We start from the raw sequence: 12,078 nt of genomic DNA on the forward strand, positions 1-12,078 counted from the left end.
AAATAAACATATAGTCATCTCAATAGATGCAGAAAAAGTTTCTGACAAAATTCAGCATCCATTTATGATAAAAACTCTCAGCAAAGTGGGAGTAGAGGAAACATACCTCAACATAGCAAAAGCCATAAACAACAAATCCTCAGTTAACATCATACTCATTGGTGAAAAGCTGAAAGCCTTTTCTGTAAGATCAGGAACAAGACAAGGATGCCCACTATCACCACTTCTATTCAACCTAGTACTGGAAATCCTAGCCACAGAAATCAGACAAGAAAAAGAAATAAAAGACATCCAAATCAGAGAGGAATAAGAAAATTTCTCATTATTTGTAGATGCCATAATACTATATATAGAAAGCCCTAAAGACTGCACCAAAAAATGATTAGAACTAATAAATGAATTCAGTAAAGTTGCAGGATACAGAATCAATAAACAGAAATATGTTACATTTCTATATACCAATAACAAATGAGCAGAAAGAGAAATTTTAAAAAACAATCTCTTTTATAATTGCATCAAAAGCATAAAATACCTAGGAATAAATTTAACCAAAGAGACGAAAGCCTATACCATGAAAAATATAAGGCATTGAAGATACAAATAAATGGAAAAATTATACTTTGCTCATTGATTGGAAGGATTAATATTGTTAAAATGTTTTTACCATCTAAAGTAATATACAGATTCAATGCAATCCCTATTACAATGTCAATGGCATTCTTCTCAGAATTAGAACAACTAATCCTAAAATATATAATGGAACCACAAAACACTCCAAATAACCAAAGAAATCTCAAGAACGAACAAAGTAAGAGGTATCACACTTGTTAATATCAAACTATACTACAAAGCTACAGTAATAAGTGAAATAAGCCAATCAGTGAAAGATAAATACCACATGATCTCACTAATCTGTGGAATATAAAGAACATTATAAACTGTTGAACAAAAATAGATAGAGGCAAAGAAGCATCGAACAGACTGTCAAACTATAGTGGGAAGGCAGAGAAGAGTTTGGGGGCAAGAGGTAAGAGATCAACTGAAGGGCTTGTATGCATGCATATAAGCACAACCAATAGATACAAGACACTGTGTGTGTGGTGAGGGGGGGGGCAAGGGGGATGAGGGCAAGTGCTTGGGCATAGAGGAGGCCGGGAGGAGGTCAATGGAGGAAAAAAAGGAGACATATGTACTACTATTTGTAATACCTTAAACAATAAAATAAAATAAAAAACAGAATGCTAAAAAAAAATATGCTATTGCCATAAAAACACATACAAATCAATGGTATAGAATAGAGGACCTGGTAATAAATCCTCACTTATATGGTTAATTAATCCACAAGAAAGGAGGCCAGGACATATAATGTGGTAAAGAGAGTTTCTTCCATGAGTGCTGTTGGGAAAACTGGATAGATTCATATTAATTAACTAATTAATTAAATCCTATATAAAAAAAGCCTAATATGCTAAGTGCCCGGTTGTCTGGTCATCCATTCAACCAATCAAAGTGTAATATGCTAATGATATGCTAAGGCCACTCAACCACTCGCTATGACACACACTGACAACCAGGGGCCAGACACTCCAACGAGTATGTTAGCTTGCTGCTGGGGTCCAGCCAATTGGGACTGAGTGAGACAGGCCGGACACTCCCTAGAGACCTCCCATGGTCCCTCCCTGGCTGGCCAACCTCCCATGTCCCTCGTGCACTGGTGGGGTCCCTTGACCTGGCTTGCACCCTCTTGCAATCTGGGAACCCTCAGGTGGGCACATTGTCTGTTAGGTAGTTCCATCCTATATAATAAAAGGCTAATATGCAAATAGACCAAATGGTGGAACGACCGGTTGCTATGATGTTCACTGACCACCAGGGGCAGACACTCAATGCAGGAGCTGCCCCCTGGTGTACAGTGCGCTCCCACAGGGGGAGTGCCGCTCAGCCAGAAGCCGGACTCATGGCTGGTGAGTGCAGCGGTGTGGTGGGAGCCTCTCTCACCTCCGTGGCAGTGCTAAGGATGTCCAACTGACAGCTTAGTCATGGGAAAGCCGGCCTAAGCCAGCAGTCAGACATCCTCTGAGAGCTTCTATGCAAGAGGGTGCAGGCCGGGCTGAGGGACACCCCGCTTCTCCCCCCGCCGAGTGCAGAATTTCATGCACTGGGCCTCTAGTAAGTAAGCAAGTAAGTAAGTAAGTAAATAAATAAATAAATCTGGACCACTTTCTTCCACCATATACAAAAATAAACTCAAAATGGATTAAAGACTTAAATGTTAAGACCCCAAACCATAAAACTCATAGAAGAAAACATAGACAGTAAACTCTGACATTGCCCTTAGCAATATCTTTTTGGATATGTATTTTTAGGCAAGGGCAACATAGGAAAAAATAAACAAATGGGACTACATAAAACTAAAAATATTTTTGTACAGTGAAGAAATCATCAATAAAACTAAAAGGCAACCCATTGAATGGGAGATTATATTCACAAATGATACATTGATAAAGGGTTAATATCCAAGATATACTAGTATAGAGAACTCAGACAACTTAACACCAAAAATTTAAAAATGGGAAGAGGACCTGAATAGAAATTTCTCTGAAGACAACATACAGGTGGCTAACAGACATATGAAAATATACTAACTGTCACTAACCATCAGGGAAATGCAAATTAAAACCACAATATATCACCTCACATCTGCCAGAAGGGCTATTATCAATAAATCAACAAACAACAAGGATGTGAAGAAAAGGGAGCCCTCATGCACTGTTGGTGCAAATGCAAATTGATACAGTCACTATTGAAAATAATATAGAAGCCCCTCAAAAAATTTAAAAAATAGAGTTGTCATATAACCCATCTATTCTACTTCTGGGTATTTATTTGAAGAAATCTAAAACACTAATTTGAAAATATATATGTACCAGTGTGTTGATTACAGCATTATTTACAATAGCCAAGATATGGAAGCCACCTAAGCGTCCATTGATAGACAAATGGATAAAGAAAATGTGATATATATACATACCATATAATTCCACTTATATATGGAATCTGAAAGATATCAAAATGAAATTATAAACAAAACAGAAACAGACTCACATTTATAGAGAACAAGTTGATGTTTACCAATGAGGAGGAGGCCATGGAATGGGTGGGAAGGAGGTAAATCACTTCAAAAATAAAAAAAATGGAAGAAAATGATATTCACATCCTTCTCATCTCAGACATTTTTGGTTTTTAGAACTATAAAGCATATCTTGATTTCCTTTATAACCTCAATATCCTTAACTCTACAGAATAGTTTAAATGAATGCTGTAGCAAAACCTGCTTGTTGCCCTCAATGCTCCCTTCTCTGTCTCAGTAATAGACCCCTCAGGTTTAGTTAGGCATATGGTTCCAATGTTAAAAAAATAATTTTGCTGGCCTCTGTAACTAGGTATGGCTGTGTAACTAAGTGAAGGGCAACAGGCCATGAGAGGGAGATGAGTGTAAAACTGTAAGCAATCTCACTAAAGATAAATCCTCCTGCCCCCTTCCTACTGGTTAGGAATGGCAAAAATCAAGCTCTCTTGAAGGTCAATATTGAGGATGGCAGAGCCACTGTGCCAACCTTAGTCCACTTGCTTCTAGACCAGAACCATCAATAGGAAAGTAACTTTGTTTTTATTAATCTACTAGATTTAGGGTCTTTTTTTAAACAACAGTTTAGGCTATCACTTTACTAATTAAAAGACAATTTCACAACAAAAAGTCTGTGTGTGGGAAGTGAAGGGATAAGTGCAAAGTGAGGAACATATGATGGGGCAGAGAAAAACAAGAGCAGCATAGGTGCAAGAGTTCAAGGTGAGATGTCTCCTGAGCTCAGCCTTGAAGGACAGAAAGAATTGCAAGAAGCCAGAGAAGTGGAGGGTGCTGTGGGCTTTTCTAAGGGAGTCCTGTACAGAGTACAGCATCACGCGAAGAGTAGGCACTCAGTAGATATCTCAGTGATGGTTGTGTAGGGCTTGAATGTCCATCTGTGGATGGAAATATCACTCTGTAGGCAACTGTAAAGCAGTAGAGTGATATGGTAACAATGGTGCTTGAGGAAAATCAACTTGACAGAGGCATGCGGATTTGGATGGAAATATTGAAAAAAATGAGAAAAAATAAAAACAAGCAAAAAAAATCTGTAGTCTAGTGTAATAGAGAGGATGGCCACATAATTTATCAACCAAACTTCTGGATGAATGGGGTGCTGTTAATAAATACACTGGTACATTGGGCATAAGCTGGGATTTTCCTGGGCAAACCACCGTGCACAGTCATCTTGGAAATTGATCACATGAATGGACTTCTTAGGGTGTACTCCTTGATTTCCAATACCTGTTTGGACAATACCCTTTCCCAAGACTTTCTATATCTACCCAATGCCAGATATATCTTCATACTGGCTCCAAGGGTTTGGGGCAAATATTATAATATATGCTCCATTGTGTTAGGTGAAAAAAGACAGTATTTTTCAAGTTTCTCATGACCTACTACTCTTTTATTATCATAGGAGGTAAACATTGATTATTTTTTAATCATCACTGTTTTCATCATCCTCTGGAGCAGTGGGTTTGTTCGATTTAAAACCCAGCCAATAAGTAAATTCCTGTGTTCCCTTTCTTTTCTCTCTACTCTATTCAAGGAGGTAGGCTGACTTTGTCCAATATGGTACAGAGAGAGATGAGGACAGCATCCTGAGGATCCCTCCATACGGAAATGCACAGGCCCAGACAATATTCAGAAAGGGGATAGCCACAGAAAGGAGTGAGAGCTTCCCTTAAGGAATTGTGGGATTCATTTCACAGTGTTGAAACTGATCCTTTTTCCCTTTAAAATTATTCCATATTAACAAGTTTTCAGCACTGAATCCTTTGGAAATATCTGGAAAGGATTTACTTGGGTTACACTGCTATACATGACACAGGTATTTGTAGATATATCATTTTATCAAACAAACCCCAATATCTGCACTGGGATGTCTTGTGGAGGTAAATTCCAAGACAGGGAGGTGAGCCAACCTTTCCCCACAGGGGCTCCTTTGAATGCCTGCCTCGGATTCAGGCAAGGTGAGCCCTGCTGTTGGTGGGTGTGAAGTACTTGAGAGATTTCAGTTTCTAAGTCAAGTGTAAACATGCTTGAGCTGCCACCTAAGAATCAAGTATTTACCTGTTGAAGCTCAACAGCTTCAGGGCCATGCATACACCCTGTGCCACCTAATGGGATTGTAATGAATTCCAAGACTTCATAGCCCCCACCCACTCTCAGTCCAAAATGGAAAGGACTGAAAATGTAAGGGACCTGAGAAATCTGAGACATCACTCAGACCATTTATAAATGTAGAAGTAGTGCCTGAAAAAAACCAACTGGCTCATCCAAAGTCACCAAGTAATGGCAGTGCTGTGTTACTGGCCTTGCCAAGTTCAGGGTATTGAGCACGTTAGAAGAATTCACTGGGCTGTGGATAGGGAGATAAGCCAACAGAAATAAAGGACACAGGGAGGGAAGAAGGGGACCTCCCAGGCTAGTGACCTCTGCAGAGAAGCTAGGAATATGCCTATAGTGCTGGGCTGGCTTATGGTGTCTTTGGTGACCACAGACCAGTGCTGGTCCTGCAGCTTGCCAGGAAGTCAGAAATGCATAAAAATGTGCATTACCTACTGGTTCTGTACAATTAAAAAACCTAAAGTTGTAGAATCCTTACAGATTTTGGATCCTCATAAGCTATGTGTGAGGGGAAAGGCCCACTGAACTTGTTTCTTAATTGGATGACTTTAATGGTCAGACCAATCATTTTCCATTTTAATCCATGGAGTTTCCCTTCCTGCGCCTGTCTCTAATATTAATTAGACTTTTATTTTATCCAAATATCAAATAACAGCTCTTTTTTCAGTGTATTGGTACATGGTATAGTTTAATACAAAACATCTGAATGAATTATCACATAGATTTATACTCTATTCAGAAATTTACCATTTTATACCAACTCAACACTGGACCCATGTGAAAGGAGAGAAGTGGGGGAGTGTTCCTTGGCTCTTATTCAAGAAGGATTTATCTGCTTGGATCCCCTTATTAAGAGACTAGGAAAAAAAGACTCCTTTCTATTCCAAAGCCTGTTCAGGCTCAGGTGGAGCCATGAACTGCTGACATCTCTATACACAGGTATTGGCACTACTTCGTGCATATGCCCACTGATGGCCAGACACACTTACCATTATGCTCTATGCTGTAACTCCTGTGGGCTAAGAAATTAAATGACAGTATAAAGGAAAACAGATTACATACAGAGGCAGAAGTACCAAGGCTTATAGGCTCCAGGCAGAAAGATAACCACATTTGAGTAACAAACCTAGCTGTGAGAATTCTAGTAACCAGGTCTGAAATGAAAAACATAACTATAATGTTTTCATTGTCTGATAACATAATATGCAGATTACAAGGTAGTCTCTTTTTATAGAACTGAATGCAGGTGATAATGGACCTACTGGGACTAAGGTGGAAGGCAGTCCCACCTGTGGGATGAGAACAGGACCCTTGCTCACTTCTCTCATCCAGACCGCTGTACTGGGGGGACCTGGCAAAAAGATCTGGATGCTTTAGACAGAAAACAGCCCAACTGCTGAACTGCACACATTAATCAGCTTCCCAGGCTTTAATAATAGCACTAACTTGCCAACCGAGAGCAAGTTAGGTATGCCTTTCCACACTCAACAGGAGTATGATCCCTACACATATAGAATATGCATTTTCTGGATCTTTATAATAAGCAGTGATGGAAATTATTTACTGGAAAATTATTTCATGGAAAACTGAAAAATGGAGAAAAATGGAAATGCTATGGACCCCTGTAAACTGGTCATCCCCAACTGCTCTCCCCTGCTGGCCTGATTGTGCCCAACTGCCCTCCCCTACTGGCCTGATTGAGCCCAACTGCCCTCCCCTGCTGGCCTGACCGCCCCCAACTGTCCTCCCCTGCTGGCCTGATTGCCCACAACTTCCCTCCCCTGTGGTCATCTGTGGTGGCCATCTTGTGACAACATGGGAGCAGTCATCTTGTGACTGCCATCTTGTGACAACATGGGGACGGCCATCTTGTGACGACATTGGGGTGGCCATCTTGTGATGCCATGAGGGTGTCACGTGAGGGCGTGAGGGCACTAGTGCATGAGGGTGCAAGGGCCACCTAGGTTTTTATTAGTATAGATAGGTATTGCTAGCCCAGCTTTTTTTTCCATTTTCATTTGCATGAAATATCTTTTTTCCACTTATTTACTTTCATTCTGTGCATGTCTTTTGATCTGAAGTGGGTTTCTTGTGGGCAGCATATGAATGGGTTTATGCATTCAACCACCTCATGTCTTTTGATTGGAGCACTTAATCCATTTAAAATATTTATTCATGTGCATGTACTGTTGGCATTTTATTAAACATCTTTTAAAATGTCTTCCTTCTTCTTCTTCTTCTTCTTCTTCTTCTTCTTCTTCTTCTTCTTCTTCTTCTTCTTCTTCTTCTTCTTCTCCTCCTCCTCCTCCCCCTCTGTCTTCTCCTTCTCCTTCTCCTTCTCCTTCTCCTTCTCCTTCTCCTTCTCCTTCTCCTTCTTCCTTTCTCCTTCTTCTTAAAAATAAATAGCAATCCCTTTAACATTTCTTGTAATACTGATTTGGTGGTGATGATCACCTTTACTTTTTTCTTATCTGGAAAGGTCTTGGTTATAAGTTCTTGTTTTCCCTCACTTTTTATATTTTGTCTCAGTCCCTGTGGTGTGCAAAATTTCTGTTGAGTAATCAGCAGTCTTATGGGAACTCCCTTGTAGGTAACGTACTACCTTTCTCTTGCTGATTTTAAGTTTCTGTCTTTGTCTTTAAACTGCCATTTTAATTATGATGTGTCTTGGTGTGAGTCTCTATAGGTTCATCTTGTTTGGGACTCTCTGCATTTCCTGGACTTGTATATTTGTTCCCTTCACCAGATTAAGGAAATTTCCCATCATTATTTCTTTTTTTTTTTTTTAATATATTTTATTGATTTTTCACAGAGAGGAAAGGAGAGAGATAGAAAGTTAGAAACATCGATGAGAGAGAAACATCGATCAGCTGCCTCCTGCACATCTCCCACTGGGGATGTGCCCGCAACCCAGGTACATGCCCTTGACCGGAATCGAACCCGGGACCTTTCAGTCCGCAGGCCGACGCTCTATTCACTGAGCCAAACCGGTTTCGGCCCATCATTATTTCTTATTTTATTTTTGTTTTCTTTAAAGTATATTTATTTATTAAATTTACTAGAGGCCTGTTGCATGAAAAGATTCATGCAATAGGCCTTCCCTTCCCCTGGCTGTCGGCACCAGTTTTCCTCTGGCACCCAGGACCCAGGCCTTCGCTCCGGCCAGAGCTGCCTTCAGTCTTTGCTGCTCCAGCCGGAGCCGCCTTCAAGCCTTTGCTGCTCTGGCGGGAGCCACCTTCAGTCTTCGCTCTGCAGCTTCGTGCTTACATATGCAAATTAACCTCCATCTTTGCATATCTTGCTAATTAGCCAATGGGAGGCATAGCAAAGGTATGGTTAATTACCATGTTTGACTATTATTAGATAGGATTTTTAATTGAGTTTATTGGGGAGACATTGATTAACAAAATCATACATATTTTAAGTGTAAATTTAATAAAACATCATCTTCATACTCATCATGTGTCTATCACTCAAAGTAGGGTCTCTTTTCATCCCAATTTATCCCTTCTTTGCCCTCTTTCACCCCTGGACCTTCCTTTCCCTCTGGCTATCATTGTACAGTGTTTTATATATTGCTTAATTCCTTCACCTTTTTTCACCCAGTTTTCCAACACCTCCCTCCACTAACAGCTGTCAGTCTGTTCTAAATATCTATTCTTCTATTTCTATTTTGTTTGTTTATTTTGTTCATAAAATTCCACATATAAGTGAAACTATATGGTATTTGTCATTCTCTGACTGGCTTATTTTACTTAGCATGATAATCTCTAGGTCCATTCATGCTGTTGCAAAAGGTAAGATTTCCTTCTCTTTTATGGCCAAGTACTATCCCATTGTGTAAATGTCCTACAACTTTTGTATCCATTCATCTACTGATGGGCACTTGAGCTGTTTCCATGTCTTGGCTATTGTAAATAATTCTGTAATGAACATAGGGGTACACATATTCTTTTGAAATAGGGTTTCAGATTTTTTTCAGATATGTTCCCATAAATGGAATTGCTGGGTCATAAGGCAATCCCATTTTAAAAATTTTGAGGCAAGTCCATACCTTTACTGCAGTGGCTGCACCAGTCTGCATTCCCACAAAAGTGCAGGAGGGTTTCCTTTTCTCCACATCCTCACCAGCACTTGTTGTTTATTGATTTATTAATAGTAGCCATTCTGACAAGGGTAAGTGATAACTCATTGTGGTTTTAATTTTCATTTCTCTGATAATTAATGACATTAAGCATCCTTTCATATGTTTATTGGTCATCTGTATGTCCTCTTTGGAGAAGTATCTATTCAGATTCTTTGCCCATTTTTTTAATTGAATTGTTTGTTTTCTTGGTGTTGAGTTGTGTAAGTTTTGTATATATTTTGGAAATCACCCCCTAATCTGATATATCATTGGTGAATATGTTCTCCCCTACAATGGGTTCTCTTTTCATTTTGTTGATGGTTTCCTTTCCTGTGCAAAAACTTTTAAGTTTGATGTAGTTCAATTAGTAAATTTTTTCCTCTGTTTCTCTTGCCTGAAAAAATAGATCAACAAAAATATTGCTATGAGAAATGTCTCAGATTTTGCTGCCTATGCTTTCTTCTAGGATTTTTATGGTTTCATGACTTACATTTAAAACTTTAATTCATTTTGTTTTTATTCTTGTGTATAGTGCAAGTTGATGGTCTAGTTTTATTTTTTGGAAGTATCTGTCCAATTTTCAAACACAATTTATTGCAGACTATCTTTACCTCACTGAATATTTTTACCCCCTTTGTGAAATAATTATTGACCAGAAAGGCAAGGATTTATTTATGGGCTCTCTATTCTGTTCCATAAAATTATATTTCTGTCATAATTCCAGCACCATACTATTTTGATTATTATGGACTTGTAGTATAATTTGATATCAGGTATTGTGATACCTCCAATTTTGTTCTTTTTTTCTCAAGATTGCTGAGGCCATCCGGGGTCTTTTGTCATTCCATATACATTTTTTTGAATATTTGTTCTAGATCTGTGAAATATGCCATGGGTACTTTAATAAGAATTGCATTGAATCTATTGCATTGCTTTGGGTAGTATGGACACTTTAATAATGTTAAGTTTTTCTATCCATAAAAAGTATATATTTCCACTTGTATTTTCCTCAATTTCTTTACCCAGCATCCTATAATAATTTGAGTACTGGACTTTGCCTTCTGGATTAAATTTATCCCTAGGTATCTTAATTTTTGTGTTGCAATAATAAATGGAATTGCTTTCTTACTTTCTCTTTTTGTTGGCTCATTATTGGGGTATAAAAATGCCACCTATTTCTAGATATTAATTTTGTATCCTGCTACCTTACCAAATTTATTTATCAGTTATAGTAGTTTTTTGGTGGAGTCTTTATACAGTAATATGTCATTTGTGAGTAATGATAATTTTACTTCCTTTTCTAATTTGAATGCCATTCATTTCCTTTTCTTGTCTATGTTGAATAAGAATGGTGAAAACGGACATCCTACCTATTTTACAAGCCTGGTTCTTGGCATTCCTGATGATTCTATAGCCATTTTCTAGTAAATTCTATTCTTTTTTTTTATTTTACTGCATGCCCAAGTCTATTTTGTTATTGTCATCCAGAATTATGACCAGCCATGGCCAGTTGCCTCAGTTGGAGCATCATCTTGTACACCAAAATGGTTGTGTGTTCAATTCAGAGCACACACCTAGGTTGTGGGCTTGATCCCTGGTCTAGGTGCGTACAAGAGACAGCCAATTGATGTTTCTCTCCATCTCCCTTCCTCTCCTTCTAAAAATCAACTGGGGAAAAAAACACAGGAAAAAACAAACATATACTTTGGTGAGAATTTAAAAAAATATATTAGAATTCAGACTAGGCCCTGGATGTGTGGCTCACTTGGTTGGAGCATCATTCTATACACTGAAAGGTTTAACATTTGATTCCCAGTCAGGGCATAAATAGAGGCAATCGATGGATGTTTTCTCTCAAAATGATGTTTCTCTCTCTCCCCTCCTCTCCTTCCTCTCTCTTTAAAAATCAATAAAAACATATCCCCAGGATCTTGTTCTCTGAAAGGATAAATAAATTCAACAACTCTCTAGCCAAACTCATCAAGAAAAAAAGAAAGAGCTCCTAAACACATCAAATCAAATCAAGTAAGACAAGTTACCACCAATACCACTCTTTTTTCACTTTAGCATCTATAATAATAAAGCGTAATATGCTAATTAGACTGGTCAGCTGAACAACCTTCCAGACGTCTTTCCGGACATACTTCCAGATGACCTTCCAGATGAAGCTTCAGAGGTGGGGGTTGAGGCAAAGGCGGTTAGGGGCAATCAGGCAGGCAGGCGAGTGGTTAGGGGCGATGAGGCAGGCAGGCAGGCAGAGGTGGTTAGGGGAGATCAGGCAGGCAGGTGAGCAGTTAGGGGTGATCAGACAGGCAGACAGAGGTGGTTGGGGTGATCAGGCAGGCAGGCAGGTGAGCGGTTAGGAGCCAGCAGTCCCAGATTGTGAGAGGGATGTCCGACTGCCTGTTTAGGCCCCTGTGGGATGGGGCCTAAACTGGCAGTCAGACATCCCCTGAGGGGTCCCAGATTGCAAGATGGTGCAGGCCAGGCTGAGGGACCCTCCCCACCCCCATGCACATGCACTGGGCCTCTAGTATATATATATAATAGCCATTTGAAGTGGTCCCAAAGCCCAGAGATGCTCTTGCTCTTTTCAATTATTTTTCTATTCTATTTTCTGTTTGTGTATCATTTGGACAGTTTACATTGCTGTCTTTAATTATACTAATCTTTTATTCTGCCATTAATGCTA

This window comes from Myotis nattereri (assembly GCF_964212035.1).
Source record: "Myotis nattereri genome assembly, chromosome: 3".
NCBI lineage: Eukaryota > Metazoa > Chordata > Mammalia > Chiroptera > Vespertilionidae > Myotis > Myotis nattereri.